This window comes from Acanthaster planci, linkage group LG10 (genome assembly GCF_054643075.1).
Source record: "Acanthaster planci isolate LZ-2023a linkage group LG10, COTS_SCS, whole genome shotgun sequence".
Taxonomy (NCBI): Eukaryota; Metazoa; Echinodermata; class Asteroidea; order Valvatida; family Acanthasteridae; genus Acanthaster; species Acanthaster planci.
In genome coordinates this window covers 18,637,322-18,654,344 of record NC_141786.1, presented here as the reverse complement: position 1 = coordinate 18,654,344, position 17,023 = coordinate 18,637,322, and the positions used below count along the sequence as shown (strand labels likewise).

At 41.0% G+C, this 17,023-nt stretch overlaps 1 protein-coding gene and 1 long non-coding RNA gene across 5 annotated transcripts in view; both read right to left on the bottom strand.

Moving 5' to 3' along the window:
* The window catches only part of LOC110990671 (uncharacterized), a 79,913-nt gene extending 68,802 nt beyond the window's left edge, over positions 1 to 11,111 (bottom strand). For all 4 annotated transcript variants that reach the window (XM_087141964.1, XM_087141965.1, XM_087141967.1 and 1 more), the window contains exon 1: positions 10,932 to 11,111. The gene's annotated coding sequence lies outside the window, so the exon portion shown is untranslated. The remainder of the gene's footprint in view (positions 1 to 10,931) is intronic.
* A 1,268-nt stretch (positions 11,112 to 12,379) lies between these two features.
* Positions 12,380 to 16,781, bottom strand: LOC147797929 (uncharacterized). The gene is made up of 3 exons (XR_015426778.1): positions 16,503 to 16,781; positions 15,916 to 16,198; positions 12,380 to 13,905 (listed from the first exon to the last, which is right to left on the bottom strand). It is a non-coding gene; the product is annotated as an uncharacterized LOC147797929 (long non-coding RNA).
* Positions 16,782 to 17,023: the final 242 nt, after the last annotated feature.

The following is a 17,023-nucleotide window of genomic DNA, read 5'->3' as shown; positions in this document are numbered from 1 at the left end:
CAGCCTCCACTGCTAAATAATTCGCACCCCCTCTTGGTTCCGCTCGGGGGCCAAAACACCCCCGTTGTAAAACCCAGGCTAAGAGTGCGGGACTAATGCCGTGTTCTACAGTTGTGGACCAACGTCATCATTCTTTCTGTGTTGGCTCCTTATGATGGTGTGGACCAATGAGCACTTCTCCAAGAACTTCTAAAAAGGACAGAAAGGGGAGGAAAATCCCAAAAAGAAGGAAAGGGGATACAAAAAATCATTAATCTACGTAAAAAAGGACGATATGGGACGGAGAACCCCCCCCCTGCCTTTGTGTTGGTCAGTGTTTGATCGGAATCTCAGGAATTCTTTACAGACTTCTAGGGGGATGTGTTAGGTAACAATAGTCTAGAGTGTGTATAGGGATTGGACAGGTATGGGGGTAACCCCTCCGTCCATATCTTTCCTGGTATAAAAAGTTACCCCTCCCACTGTTTATGACTAATAAGTTCGCACCCAACGAGATGTTTTCTCCCAAAAAATTTCCTTCTTTGAATGATTCCCACCCCCTACCCTACTGATGTCGGTGTATGGAATGGTGTAGACCGTAACTCTGCCCCCCGATAAAGCTGTCCAGGGGACGGACATAAATATCTAGGTAAAAAAACTGTCCCCCTGACCCGGTAAAACAGTCCCTCTCCAGGTATTCTGTTCCCAGCAGGTAGTTTAGTCGCCTCTCTCTTAGACATTGTCAACTTGCATGCAACAGACAAATGTCAACGAATTCGCACCAAATCATTTTTGTGGCTCAACAGTGAAATAATTCGTATGATGCCCAAGAAATAGGAAAATGAGGAAAATTCGTATTATTTGGAGTAAAGTGAAAGGAGTTGTCAGCGAAGAAAAGTGTGGTGTGAATTCTGTCACTTCTCGGAGTTTGCATGACCCCCCTGACGTGACTAATGTACTCAACGAACACTTCTCAACAGTTGATGAGCGCATGGCTGAGAGGTTTCAGCCAAATTTCAATTCAGATCAGGATGTAACTAACACTGTATGCTGTGACGCATTATCTCTGAGGAATTTAGTTTTCCCAGTATTACTGAAGATTCGGTTAACTGGTACATATAAGTATCAGGTATCAGACTTCGGAGACTAGTATGTCCCCATATTGTTGGGCCACCTGTATTTTGAACCTGGAGTTAAACAGCGGTCTTTATTCCGAAGCGTGAAAACATGCTTCAGTTATTCCCATCCTCAATGGTGGTGATAAGTATAGCGTTTACAATTATCGGCCCATTTCTCTCAGTGCCACTTGTTTACAAAATTCTCAAAAAGGCAGTTCGTAATGTGTTTTGTGCTGGTAATCAACATCCTTCAAACTTTTGAGGTATAGGGAATTGACTATTCATGAATATGGTGGTAATTGTCATGATATCATGACAACATCAAATTTAATGCTTGCGCAGTTCCTTGCATTACGCCGTGTGCCCTAAATCTATACGTGCAGTCATTGCCCTTAATGAGCGCTTTCTTCTGGGAATAACTAGCCTGGTTGTTTACAAGACTGTGTATTTTGTTTGAATCATTTTTATTATGGCATAATTTGTACAAAGGCGTATTTCATGAGATTTCATGATCACTCCTTGGAATGTTTTGTATTATTCGTCTGACTCGGCAATCATGAACACTTTGAAGTGTCAGAGTTGCAACTCCTGCCGTGTCCTTCCTCTATGCTCCAACTGGCTGTGTCCTTTTGTCACCAATCATAAGAGCTGGGTAACCACAAACAGCAATAAACCTTCTAAGAACTTGCAGGTATTCCACACTTGAGTAGTCTACAGCAAGCTCCAAATGGACAGCTCGTGTATTCTGGCGGGATATGATTAAATGCCGTAGTGTTTTGTGGTCTTGTTTCGCCCAATCTTCTCGTGGTATGGGCCGAGATAATCACACGCTGTGAAGTGAAATGGTGGAGTGTGGGGTGTCAATCTTTCCTTGGGTAAGTCCGCCATGAGCAAGGTGTCTCCGTCTTGTGTTTGTTTCTCGGCATCGAACACATCTAACGTTAACTGTCTTGACAACATTGTGAGCTTTCAAGATCTAGTACCCCCTTCTGGTTTTTGCTACTGTGGTGGTGACACCAGAATGACCATTTTGATTAATCTGCCGTACAATTAAGATTGGTCTTTTGGTTGCAGCGTCGAGTATTTTGCCTCGTAAAACATCAAAGATACACCCAACCTGCCACCTATTCTGAGAACTCCATTTGAATCTTTAAATGGGCTGAGTGCTTTCAACTCCCCATTTTCAAAGCGATCAAGTAGACTCTTCTGCGCCTGAAGTATCCAGTACGTTTCTGCCTCTTGGACGTCCAGCGACGACAGAAGTCGTTTGTCGTGGTTATGGTGTGCTGGCATTTGGCTGTCATTTTCCAAACAAATCTCAAAACGAAAGCAATAACTCGAATGAGTTTTCTCCAAGACGAAATCTTTATGCTATCAGTGGTTTCTGTCCCTTTCTGTGCAATGAAGACACTTTGTTCTTTACGTTGTTCCTTCTCCACATCTCAGTGGTCAACATCAAGCACACCTTGTGGCCATTCCTTCTCTGTAGCTGAAGAAACTCCAGTCCATGATGCAAACGCTCAGCCAGATGTTTGACAGGTATGACGAGAGACGTCATCTGCTAAATTGTGCTCTCCAGGAATATGCCTCCGCTGCGATGAGTCAGTCGAGCTCTGAATTTCGTCAACTCTGTTGGATATGAAAGGTTTGAACAGTCTTGCTTGGCCGCGGATCTATCCCAGTGTGATCGAGCCGTCTGTCATGAAGATTGTTCTCTCTGTCTGTAGCAGCGTCTCTTCAGTTATCGTCTTATACAGGCGTTTGGCAACAACTGCTGCTTGCAGTTCAAGCCTTGGTATGGTAAGCTTTTTGAGCGGTGTAACTCGTGACTTTACTGCGGCGAATCTGGCACTGACATGTACCATCTCGAAGTTGCCATCGAACGTAGGCATATGGTCTAAATGGGTTTTCAGATGAATCAGCGAAGATGCACAGTGTTGTGGGTCTCCGGTTGCTGTCACTGGTGTGAGAGATCTTGTGAAGGTAACATTGCCTAGTTCACTCATCTCGTCGAACAGCTTTATCTATTTCGCTCAGGTAGTGGAGGCTCTTGGTCCCAGTCTGAGCCCTGTTGCAAGAGATGTTGCATTGATTTTGGCTCGAATCTCAATGGGTGCTGCTAATCCAATTGGTTCGTTTAGAGTATTTCATGCTTCACTTCTCCATAAATCTGTCATGTCTATCGGGGTTGAGAATTTGACATGTAGTACTCGGTTGGTTTGTTGTTGTTTTCCCTGGTACATCTCCAAAGATTACCCAACTAAGCGGTGAGTTGCGGGCTAAGAGATCTCCTACTTCTCTTGTCTCTCCTACATGCATTTGCATTGTAAATTCCTATCAGCAAATCGACGGAACCACTTCTTCGATGGAGATCCGATGGGGGAATTCTCAATTTCTCAGCTATGTCTGGAACCCCCACCTCTGCGATGTCATCACTGATGCTTGGTATCCAGACGACATTTTTTATGAGGACACGCTTTTCGTTCAAGGGATGTTCACAGAATCGGTCATCTTCAGTTTCCTTCAGTGGTTTAAACTTGGCAATATCATGGGTGATATCTACAACGAACCTGGGATCACCATAAGAGGGATTAAGAGGGATAAGAGGGATACCCTGGCAGCATCGTAATCTGACCCCAGACTTTGAATGAGGTCGAGAGGTTTCCCTTGGAGGTAGGTTCGGAGAAGGGCCATGGCATCACGCTTACTGTACTTTGCATCAACCGTGTGCAGGGAATCTGAGAGGAAGGTGAACAACCCCCTCACATCACCTGAGAACTTAGGCAATTTTAGCTTCTCTAATTTGACACTGCAAGACTTTGGCTGACTAGAACTAATCGGCCTTCTCTCTGGGTTAGCAACGTGTATCTCAGGGTTACTGTTGTTTGGCTCAGGGTTAGCAAGGTGTGACTTTCCAGTCACAGTGGGGATCATTTGCAGGGCTTGCCTCAAAGTTGGAACAGTGTTGTTCAACCTGTTTATGTGGACTGGATGCACAAATCTCATCTCTCTTTAGGTAATCAGTGGCCTCACATTTTAAGATCAGAGAACTTTACTGACACTCTTCTAGTCAGGTTTCTTAATTGTTGAACTTGGGAACCGACGACAATTTGTGCATATTGAACAAACCCAATCCAGATAAAACTTGAACGTTTTCATGGTGAAAGAACCATATGAGTAAAACGATTGCGATTACTCAACAGATCAATCTTTTTCTTGAGTATGTGTGGTTCTGGGAAGAACCGGGGAATAACTCAACGTTTCGAACAGTGTACTCTGTCTGTCTTTAGGAGAAAACCAATTCAATCCACATCCAATCAATGCTGGCGTACAACAAGGGTCAATCCTTGGTTCACCTCTGTTTATTATTTGAAGTATGGACCTCCCTTCTGTCACACTGTTTATGTACGCAGACAATAACTCGTAGCTCCTCTACGCTTGAAGAAATCGAGAGCATTGAATGACTGGGAAGTGATAAATAAGTTGAAAAATCAATGCTACCAAAATTAAGGCTATGCTGATTGGATCAAAACGTAACATTGGTTGGAACGACCTGAATATCTATATTGGTGACTCCTTAATTGAGATGGTCAGCAGCTCATGTTGAACATCTCTGTCAATTTGTCTCAGCTGAACTAGGAATGCTGTACAAAATTCGTCATTGTATTCCAGGAAGTCGTCTTTGCATACTTGTTCGATGTCTACTATTGCCTCTCTTAGATTACTGCAGCACGGTATTGGGCGGCCGTTATGAACATCAGAATAATACAAATGGCTTAAGAGAGCGGCACGACTAATTTTGGGCTGCCCATATACAACTTTATCTGTCAACATGTTTACTTCACAAAAATGGCTTCCATTGTCAATGAGTAAAGATATTTGTTTTAAATGTTTGAATCCTATGACTCCTGAATATAGGACCAATTTCTTTGCAAAACATCAAGTCACCATACAGAGCTAAAGTGCCATCTTGAAGATCCCGACTACTAAAACAGAAGGTTATTTTAATTTTTTTGCAGTCACCGGGGCAAAGGTCTCTGTAGCCTAGAGCTACACGCCTCCTGCCTGTTTTTAAGACTCAAATTTTAATTACCTATGTCTTTTTCAATACTTTTCAGCCCAACTTACATGTACATACGTCAGTTTCGTACGTTTGTTTGTTTGTTTGTTTGTTTGTTTTTATAACCATTACCTTTTGCATTTTATGTTTCTCAGCCATTTTTGTTGATATCTTATGTATCGTTGCTCAGCTTTTTAGTTTTTCAAGTTTGTTATTAATTAGCTTGTTTTTTCTTGGAAGGCCTTAATGAAAACAATCTTTAGATGTTAAGGCTACCCTGAATAAATAAAGGAAACACATTTAAAAATAAATAAACACACGTCCGGAGGAGATATTTACTAGGGTGGTTTTACGTTTTACACCTGTATCTTTCAGTCAGTTGCACCAAATTACCTCAGCACATAGATCGCATTTACCAGTTCAGAAAACAATAACGTTATCACTGGTGAAGTTTGAACAGGTGTCGAAGTCCAATCTGCAGGAAGACCTATGCTTGCTGTTAGTGTTTGCAGTTGGTGCGAATTCGTCCGATTTCCACGTCATGTTATGCCAACAGGATCGAATGCTTGCCGCACAATAAAATATCTTCTGAATGGGATAGCGTCAGTTTGGTTTTCCAATGCCAAGTGCAGACGCAGTAGGTGTGGGTTTACCTTGCATACACTTAACAAACTGTACAACAATACCAGGCTTTTTTTCTGTTGACTATTCACTTTGTTGTAAAGTTGAATGAGAAATCAGTGTAAAACAGAAGTGGTAATATCTTTCAGCATGTACAGTAGTGCAAAGCTGCGGTGCGTATGTGCTTCAAACTCTACCTGCTTGAAATCGCGCTTTAGATTGTTTTAAAATAATATCACAATCAAAATTTGGTTCAAAAATATAAAATATCAGATTTGAACTCCGATAGAATTTGGTATTAACCCAGAAAGAGCTGGGGGCGAAATGCGTCCCCCCCCCAACGTGTTTCCGGTATTGCTTAAGTGCAATTTCACGAAGTCGTCAGTCAAAAATGTATACCATTATGCACTTTTGAACTGCCGTCAATGCACGCTGGGTGGCACGTATGTACCTTTCAGATTCACAAAACCATGCCAGATCGAGTTGAAACGCCTTATTTTGTACTAATAACGAGTGTCTTTGAGTATTCCACAATAACCTGGCCCTCTAAGGATTACGCCAATTTGCCACTATTTTCGCAAAAAAACCCTGTGTTTTGAAGTATATATGTGTCTCTTTTCAAGCACGTTCATTTGAATTATCTAATGTTGTTTCCTGTCAAAAGGGATCTTAAATTACTATTAATATTGAAGCAATCTCTCAAATTTGTTAACTTTGTGAACAAACACGGCACGCACAGTACACGTTTTTGCCTGAGCGTGTGGCTAGGTGCAAAATTTCCGGAATTAACTTTGATTCTTCGTGAAAACAGTAAAACGAGTTGTTAATATGCATGGCTTTGTCCTTTATTGATAACAATATGGAAGACAACTTTGCCTCTTCGTGAAAAAAGAAAATGCGATTTCGTTGTACTTCGCTCCTACAGTGATCTCGATTTAGCTGAAGTTTAGTGGATTTGGTAAAAAAAATATATCGGGCTGTAGGCATCACATACGGTAGCCTAGTTCATTTTGCCGAGTATACAAGTATACCCCAAGAAATACGAAAAAACACATGATTTTTTGCCACTTTGTCTCTTCGTGAAAACAGTGACGAAATGTAAGAATCAGCTACATTATATCCGTGACAATAGTGCCTTTGAAACTTGTGAGGACGTAAAAGAGCTGATTTGTCGAAGATATGCCATTTGTAGAATGATGAAGCAAACTGAATTCATGGACTGAGTTACAAGCAGGTAGTAACCTTTACCAATGAATATTTAGGGAGTGAGCCAATAAAATGATGACAAGTGTCCTGCGTGTTTAATACGCAAAAACCAACGTTACCCATCCTACCCTCTTTTTTCCCCTTTACTTTGAAGGTACATCTGCTTGTGTTGGCCAATCAGAGTCAGGATTTGCAGATACCACGTTAATCACGTTCATACATGTATTTCAGCTGAGTGACCCATGCCGTATAAAAATCGTTCTTCGGTGGCTGCCGTGGTTACTACTAAAAAGCCTGTATTTCAAATCCTCTTTTCCATGATATCTGTTACATACAAACATTAAGTGACGAGAAATTACAAAGAACAAAATAAGCGACCATAACATCTATGGTTTGTTTATCATCCAAGCGGGTGATGAGAGGAAAATTGATAGGTTTAGTTAAGCTCATAATTTGCGCTGGCTTCTAACATTTGTTCTTGTATGAAAAGACTTTGATTGACAAAACGATAAAAAATCTGCAAAAAGATACTCTTCACATGTATGACACGCATCAGTCGTACATTTTTATTAACGCTGTGGCCAAATAATTAAGTTTAGTCATTTTGCATCACCCGCTGGTATTTCCTGTTAAAGATTAACAGCATTAGGCTATTCAAAAGGAATCCCGAAACCGATGATGCAGCCATTTTGAAAAGAAATATCACGTCAACCAAATGACATCATTTTTTCTCAGAGTTACAGTATAAGTATAATTACATGTCAAGATTTTTTTGGAAAAAAAACAAACATCAGGAACAACGCCACAAACCCTCCATGGAATCGATTTTGTAAAAATATTGATCTTGGTCAGCGTGGCCAATTTAGGCAAGGAACTTTTCTAGCTTTCACCAGGCAGCTACTTGTAGAAATTCGTCTCAAGTTTTCCCTAGATTTACTAGCATTGGCAATATGTTGCATTTTAAAAGAAGGTGGATTGGTTTGAGGATTTGGCAAAGTTATAGTGACAAAAGCATCAGTCGCCTTCTGGTTAATGCATTTGTTCTTCAATGTACATGAATTAATTAGAAAGCGTCCATAATTGCCATTTTACTGATAACTCCGCCATTTGTCACAATCATTGAGCTCTCTGACGATGTGGATCTAACTGTCTCGTAGGCCAAAGACGATTTCTTTCTCTGCAGTGCACGTCGTTAATGGAAGAAAAATCAACCAACCACATTGCGGCGTTTTCCCCGGTCATGATTACGTAGGCCTACTATAGGCCTAGTTGTTCTGGGTGCAACTTAGCACACCTTACTGAAACACTGTTTGAAAACCCTGTTGTACAGATCAGTTGCAAGATTAATGTTTCAGCCTGAGTAAAGTTTCAGTTCAGTTAACTGAATAGCTAGGGTGACGTCACAAGAGTGGTTTGATTTATTTGTCAACGCACAAAACCGATTCAGCCACGCAGCCTGCGCGGCACTGTATTTATTCAGATCAACATCCAGTTACGTTACGCATGTATGCACCCTCTGAACGCGCGTACAATATGCATGACCCGGCAGGGTACAAGGTTCACAATCATCATGTACTGTACGTGTACGGGGGCCATCATCATGACTGCGAAAAAGAACATGTAGGCCTCCGTCTTTTCGCAATGCTGTGCAGGGAAACAGACCTCGCTTGCAAAAATGAACTTCTTACGAACTTTGTGATGTAGGCCTACTTTATGTCTTCATCTTTTGCTCCGTCTCGAAGCAGTGATTTGCTACACCAGCCAGGGCATACGATTCATGAGAGAGGTATCGCAATTGTTGCTGAGTTTACATGTAGGTCGATATACCTCCCCTCATCGCCGAGATCAGATCGACAGACCTGTCTAGTGCGGTCACGTAGGCCATTTGCCAATTTTCCGAAACTTTTCAAATTATATGGAATATCAATCCGCTGCTAAATTAGGCGTTACCACGGAGGCACCCCAGATTCCCCCCCCCAAAAAAACCCGAGGCTAACTTGTCCTGAAAAATCATAACAGTACCTCTAGACAAAGGTTTGAGACGGAAGCTATAAGGTTTGTTTACAATTATAGTACTATGGGAATAAGTGAGTGAAGATCCCTGACCGGCAAGGTCACATGCAAATTTTGACAACTATATCGTGTATTTCTCATGCTGGGAATTCCCGTCTGGTACGCAATTAGAGGCGCGGTGCGGTACACAGCACATAGGGCCTTTTTTTTCCTTTTTTTTTTGCGTGGCTCCAGATCGTACGGAAACATGTACTTATGACATGACTGAATAAAAAAGGCCCCTGACTGAATAAAAAAAGGCCTGCTATTTCACCCTAGCGGATTAGTTTTCTCTCTAGCCTCACAGTGCATTTTTCACGCTTTGGGTCTTCTAGTCTTTTTTGAGTAACTAATCGCGCACGGGATGGCTGAGTTCTGCAGGGGGTGGGAAGGGAATCCGCCCCCGGCTGTAAGTAGGTCCCCCATGTAATGTTTGTCTGCACATAAATTCCTTTAAAGAATTACAAAAGAAAAAGAATGACTTTAAAAATCGTTGAAAATGGTTGGGGGGATTGGAGTCTTTTCCCGTGTCCCTTCCCCACTCAGGCAATGGATACGCCACTGCACTTTATCCAAGAGGGGAAAGGCGGTTTGCAGGAGGGTACATAGCACCGTACAAACCGATCATAATCATGGGGATGTAGTTGCTCTTCTCAAGTTTAACTATCGAGGAGAACAAGTAAAAAAAGGAGACAGGAACAAGACCAATGGAGAAAACAGAAGAAAATACATGTAGCTAAAAGAAAAAATGAAAACCACGTATAATGTTTTTTCCCTTTTTAAATTAATCTGTTTTTGTCGTATCTTTCACATTTTATTTATTTTTTGAACAGGTTTTCTTGAGGGGGAGCAAGCGCCTTCTTGCCCCCTTCTTTTACCTGTGCGTAAGTCAGTTTCGATTTTTAAATTTCTGTCATGAGCAAGTCTCCTTTTTTTTAGGAGAAACAAAAGGCTGACTCCTCAACAATGTGTACCGTCGCTTGTTTCGTCGTATTAAACTGGATTTCCAAGAAATAGGTTCGTTCCGCCAAACGGTCACCCAAATGTTTTGTACTTTTGTTTTACTCAGAAGAAATCGACGGAGACATAATTATAGGAGGAGAAAATAAACGTTAAACAAAGTGGGTTGATTTAATCTGGGATAGCTCCAGATAATTTAATATGCAGGAAAAAAGGGTGATTAATTAGGACAATATCCCTGCCTTCGCTTAACGCAGTAGTGAGAGCTCACTTAATAAGTCACTTTGCATCTTCGATACAATGGCGGTGAGAAATGTCAGAACGGTCTGAGTAAATCCCCTCCCCACCCCCCCACCCCCAAAAAGGAAAATCATCCCTCATTTCGACACACCAATCTACATTGTACGCCACTCTCCGGGTGGATCATCATTTCGCCCAGGGAAAATACTAATCCAGTGGGCGAAATACTAGTCCGCTCTGGCAAAATGTTTCTCCGCCCAGGCGAAACACCTTCCGCGATCAGGGATTCGTCGTTGGTTCACTTTAAACACCACCGCTCGGCTAACGGGTTGAGGTAGCCAGCGATGGGATCACTGACTGAGTTCCACGCGTAACCGATGCGTGTGAAACAAACTAGCCCCGAGATTTTCAAAACAGACTTCGTTTTTTATATGGTGTCATGTTAAATGCAGAACCCTAATTAGACCTGTTCTGCTGCAAGGAGTTGTACGTAGCCTACCCGAGGTGATTACAGAGGAATTTACAGAGAAAAATAATCAACAGAATCTACTGTGCGGAAACAGCAAACCTTCTGCCTATTAATAATGAACATGCGCGACATGAACAGACACATTTTAACAGCGTACTCATCCACCACTATAGGCCTAAACCGTGATGACCGTTTGTATGTTTGGCAGTGTTCTGCAGAAACGTACCGTTTTTTACTTCAAAGTTCAACTCAGTGATGCAGCTTCACAGAATCCGGAAGTAGGCTCCAAGAACAGTGATGCAGTCGTGATTATACTGACGTCTCTTGAATGTTACATCGCATTCTCTCGTCGTCCTCGGAGCAGTTGGCAAAAAAAGAAAATGGCGAATTGTGTTCGTAGCCTATGTGCGGCGCGGGTGTGGCTTCAACCGTCTAAACGACTGCGTAGTCGGACCAATTCGTCACGTGTGTCAAATTGACCAATTGCCTGTCATAATAATTATAGCAATAGCCTCATCGTATTAATATAATATGCGTGAAAGTCGCGTACATGTATAGGGTATGAATCAGGAAACCCTCTTCGTTAAAGTTCCTTCAAGTGTAGCTGCAATGAATTTTTATTGTGCGCAATTTTTTCTGCCTCTTTGTACTCTTCATCGTTGTACAAAACTCTTTTACACTTGTATTTGGTTAAATACGCTGAAAAGTGCATACTTAGCAACTGAAATAACTGAGGGCGCTGTTGGTGCTACACCTTTAAAAAGTCCAAGACTGCTACATCGGTAGTTTTTCCGTTATTGTGATTGCACGCAAGGTCATTGAAAGTCAGAGAGTCAACTTATCCTGACTTTCAATGACCTTGCGTGCAATCACAATAACGGAAGAACTACCGATGTAGCCGTCTTGGACTTTTCAAAGGCATTTGATGGAGTACCACACCAGAAACTCCTTCATAAGATCTATCATTACGGCACCAGAGACAAAATAACGAATTGGATTACAGCGTAATCGACTGCAGAGAGTTGTTGTCAACGGCAAATTGTCTAGCTGGCACAAAGTTGTCAGCGCAGCGGGGTGCCACAGGGGAGTGTGTTGGGACCACACCTGTTTCTCTTTTTCATAAATGACATTCATTTTGTTGTGAGGGGAGAAATTAGACTATTTGCGATGATTGTCTTTTATATCATCAGACCAACTGCAAGGATGATGAGGGATTTCTGCAAGCTGACCTTGATAACCTTATTAAATGGGCTTCTGCATGCAATTTATTGTTAGCAAATGTAAAATGATGGGAGCTTCTCGTAAACGCAACCCTGGTAAACCTTCTCATGGGATGGATGGTGTGTGTCTTTAAGTAACGAAAGAGTTCAAGTGCCTTGGAATACAAATTCAAAATGATTTAGGATGGGGAAATCAGACACAATATGTTGTCGCTAAAGCCACAAGAGTTCTGAATTTCATCAAACGAAATTTCTATGTGAGTTCTAAAAATGTCAAAGAAATGTTATATCTTACACTTGTTCGACCAGTACTAGAACATGGCGTGGCAGCATGGATCCATATAACACCTGTCATCAGGAGGCAATTGAGAGAATTCAGCGCAGGGCAGCGCGCTTTGTTCTCAGAGATTATTCTAGGTAGAGTAGTGTCTCCAGCATCTTATCGTCGCTTGGATGGGAGAAATTAATTGACAAAAGGGAAGCTCACCAGATAACCCAACTCTACAAGGTCATTACTCAAGCTATTGGCACTGATGCTTCTGACTGTCTTCAGCCAAAAGTCCAAAGATCCAGGAGGGGGAACAATAATCAGTTCAGCATATCATCGACATTCTCATCTGTATTCAAGAACTCTTTTTATCCAAGGACCATCAAATTATGGAATGATCTGCCCCAACAAGTTATTGATTCTGAGACATACAACTAGACTTTCGGACAAAATTATTACAACTACATTTTGACTAAGAATTAGACGCTGACCCTCCCCGGACCTCCTAGTCAAAATCCTTAGACGATGTTTTGGGAGGAAACTAACTAAGTACCAAGTAAGTATCTCGGGAAGACATGCATAGGTGTCTGTTCAAATTGTGAACCCAGAATTTACCTACTGAAAACATTTCTGAGAGGGGTTGACATTTTCTTGTTACTTTGCAAAGCAAAGAAGAGAAAATTGACTCCAACATCTACAAAAGTGCAGGACCGTTTGTATACAAAATAATGTAATATTGAGGCTCCTTCCTGAGATGACATCACAGTTTTGCTCATGAATATGGAAATACTCATTGGCATTACCATTTAAAGTTATGAAACAGAAGTTGAAAATGAGGTTAATTGATGCAGAAAAGTGAATTTTGGCTGAGGTCTGCAATCGCAAAAAAATTATTGCAGCCACCCTTTAAACGATCTTTGAATTGGCTCGGATGTTCTAATTCACCGAGCAATCACAGACGTGCTTTATAATGATAAAATAGTAGCATCAGCATGTAATGGCACCGTGGAAGGTTTCCGCGTGGAACTCTTGCGAATTATTCACATTATCATGAGCAAGTAGATGTGTTTTGTACACCCAGCAGCTTCCCTGAAAAAGGCGAGCAAAATGTCTTTACAGACAAACTTCTACAGATTTCCAGGTTTTCTTGTGTTATGTATATGTACATAAGGATGACTGCATTACACGGGATTGCATTACACACAAAATACACCCAAAAGACAGTTTGTAAATACGTTTTCTTTTCTTGTTGCTATGCAGCAGGGTAAACTTGTTCCGGCCATGGAAATTTTATATGCACCGACGAAGGCGTTAACACTATGATACATGTAACTCTGGAGAGTGTTGTTCACGTACACCGCTTGCATCCCTGCACTTTACATCAAAACGGAGTACTTATAGCTCTCCATTTTCTCCTTTTCAGTGATATTGAATACAAAATTCGGCTGTTTCATATACAGTCCGAAAAAAATCAACAAAATTCACTATTTCTCATTGATTTTCCCGAATACAACCAAAACCCACTTACCAAAATTGGGTTAAAATTTAACTCAGGCAATTTTTCAGTCCACAGTCTTAACACATCCTCAGACTTCGCGATAAAATTTAGTCAAAAAGCATTTGGGAGATGTCACAGCTTCACGATCCAGTGTCATGCCAACAACTGACCATGCACAGTATACGTCAGGCTGACTCCATATTGTAGATGTTACCTGAAAAAAACATAAATTGTCCGGCTGTGAAATACTGTGGAACTCTCTTCTTGATTCACTGAAAATGCTTCAGTATCTCATTTATCCCCTATAGTTTATTTGCCAGGCTACCTGTGAGTGTCAGACTGGGTTGGCAATTATTGTTGCTATTTTTTCTCCAACTGCCCACATTATTTATCAGTAGACAACCTTTACAGAGGAGTAGCTTTACAGTTACATGTATCACGCATTCGTTAATTTGACCATACAAATTTACAAAACATGTACAGTTTAATACGATTCCAAAAAAACCAAAAAAGGTCATCCTCCGTCGTTGGAAATTTCAAAGTCTGTGTGTGAAAACTTGTGATTTGAACAACACTAGCATTGTCATAGAAGGGTATATAAGCAAAACCATAACCTTTTTCTGTTGATTAAACCTGCAAAAAGATTCCCAACTAGATGATTACTTTTTCGTGAGTTTGGTTCATACCTCATGGACTATTTTACGTAACTGACATTAAATAATTACTCCTTCACATTCACTTCAAAGTGCTCGTGCCTGTTTATATCTTGTCTCTTTTATGTCTTTTTACGTCAATGAATATTGTAATATTGTTTTACATGCTTCTTCATAACATGCCCATATGTCTACAGGATACGCTTCTTTGGCATGTTTAAAATGTAATACACGTACCTACTTTCATCTAAGTTAGAAAAGCTGTGACAGTAAACTGAATTGATTTAAACAGCCATTTGGACATTTCTTGGACATGGAATTATTACTTACACATATATTACTATAATTATAAACTTCCACACTGCAAAAACTGAGGTATTAAATTTAACACCCCCGGTGTTATTAGACACCAAAACACTACACCAACTACACCAACACTTTTTGCCTGTGTTAAGAACTTTGGGGTTATTTGGTTTTACTTTTAATACCCTTCAGTGCATTTTAACACTTACAGGTGTGCAGCAGTGTTAAAGTAACACCCTTTTATGGTCATCTGATAAAGTGTTGATATTAACATCACATTTTTAGGTGCATTGTTATTATTTTAATTTCATCAACGTTGCCTGGCTGTCCTTTACAGTCCCACTGTCAAGAATATTATGCAGATTTTGCCATCTAAGACTACCTTTGCCAGATTACGCATTAGGCTACTCATCCGCGAAAAATTATTTTGAAAAACATTATTATTTACAAGTTTATTCTTAACAAAGAACACGTTCAAATGTGGTATCTGTATCATCCTTACAGACTGTGTAATAGATTCTGCATAAACATCTTGGTAACAAAGTAGGCCCCAAAGCGATAATACACTTACTTAAAATGTAAGCCACCATTTTCTATGTTCATTTGTTGAACTTTACCACACTAGAAGTCAATAGGTTGCCTTCAACAACATAGCCTCATTCTGTTATACGGTAGTCTAAATGGAAGTCATGTGTACCTTTGTTGCGTCATTGGGGCGCTTTACAGTTCAACGGTAAATCACAATAGTGTGTTCGCACGTCCACATTGATGTTTCATCACGGCGCAGTGCTGGCTGTATGATGATATTGAGTTCGTTCTGGTGTTCACCTTGATATTCACTGTCAGCACGCACAGTTCACTTGCTACTAGTGTCAAGACTTATTAACCAAAAGTGCTCTTGAACAAACTGTTAAACCTTGCAGTTTGGTACGTGTTTTGATATGGCTACATATCTGTTAACCGCTCACAGTAAGGAAAATTATTTAAACAAGTGTCTTAAAATATAAATTCCTGTCTTTCACTGCACGGTAATTCGAAAATCACCGCATGCAGATTACAGTTCTCTTAATTTGTTAATGGGAAACTTTGGGGAAACCGAGTGGAGGACGCCGTAGCAACTGTGTTCGTTTATGCTCCCAGTAGGGTCTTTTTTTTTTTTAAACATCACCACACTTATGTTTTTCTTCTGTTTTTCAATTATTATAAACAATTACAAGCAATGGCGATTTATAACAAAAGGAATAAAATTTGCAACAGTTTCGGCATACCTGTAACATTTCAGTTGTTAGCACGCCATGCAACCTTAGCACATCCAATAGAAACCCTTGGGCTTTGGTTATTTGCCTAACCATGGTTAAAGTTGCCACATTCTTGGACACCAACATCCATTGGACAAAATATCGACACTACATTGACCCATGGAGGAAGGAGGGGACCAATCTTCAAGTTTTAATGTGAGCAATGAAAAAGCTCGAGTCGACACACATTGGAATGCGCGATGGCATTTGGACTCTAACAGAGCTAGCGAAAATTGTATGGCACAAGAAAACCCTGTAACAGAAAATACACAAAAAGTCGAAATTACAATAAGGAAATCGAGATATACTTCTACCGATTCCAACTGGAAAATTACATTGTAACCATTGACAATTTACTTATCACTCAGCATTAAAATGTAATCCACTGTAGAATCGTAATAAAACACAGCCAAATTTCCAGAGAAACAAGAGGATTAACTCCACTGGCCAAGGTCTAACTCCTTTTCCAAACTTGCATCATAAAACTCACCGAATGCAGTGCACTAACATATAACGTAGGTGGAAAACACTGACACAACAGAAAAGACTAAACATACCCCAATCAGTCCCAGGGGTGCCTTAACACGCACACATTCCTGGGCCAGTGGCACCAAGGCCAACTGGACCCTTGCACTGCCAGCCTGAAAAAAGGAAGGGACCGCGGCGTGTGGCAAAAAAGTGCTACACCATTGACTTGTGCACAAACCCAGTGCTACACAGTGCTACACATTAAATGAAAAAGGAAGCGGCCGCGGCGTGTAGCAAAATGTGCTACACCACTGACTAATGCACAAACCCGATGCTACACAGTGCATGCTACACGTGAGTCAGACATGTCAGAGGAAAACGTGCAATAATGCTTTGTTGGTGTTCTGCTCTGTATGTTCTAAGCGTACGCGGATATATGATGCTTTCACAACGTCGCTGTGATCTTCAGCTCGTTAATGCGCATGCTCAGTTCTGCTGCACTGTAGCGGCGCTACAAGGAAGTTTAGGGTGCACGAAACTAATTGAAGCCCCATTGAAGACAATGTAAAATCGACCACGTTTGCAGCCCCGGTGCGGGCAACCGAAGTCC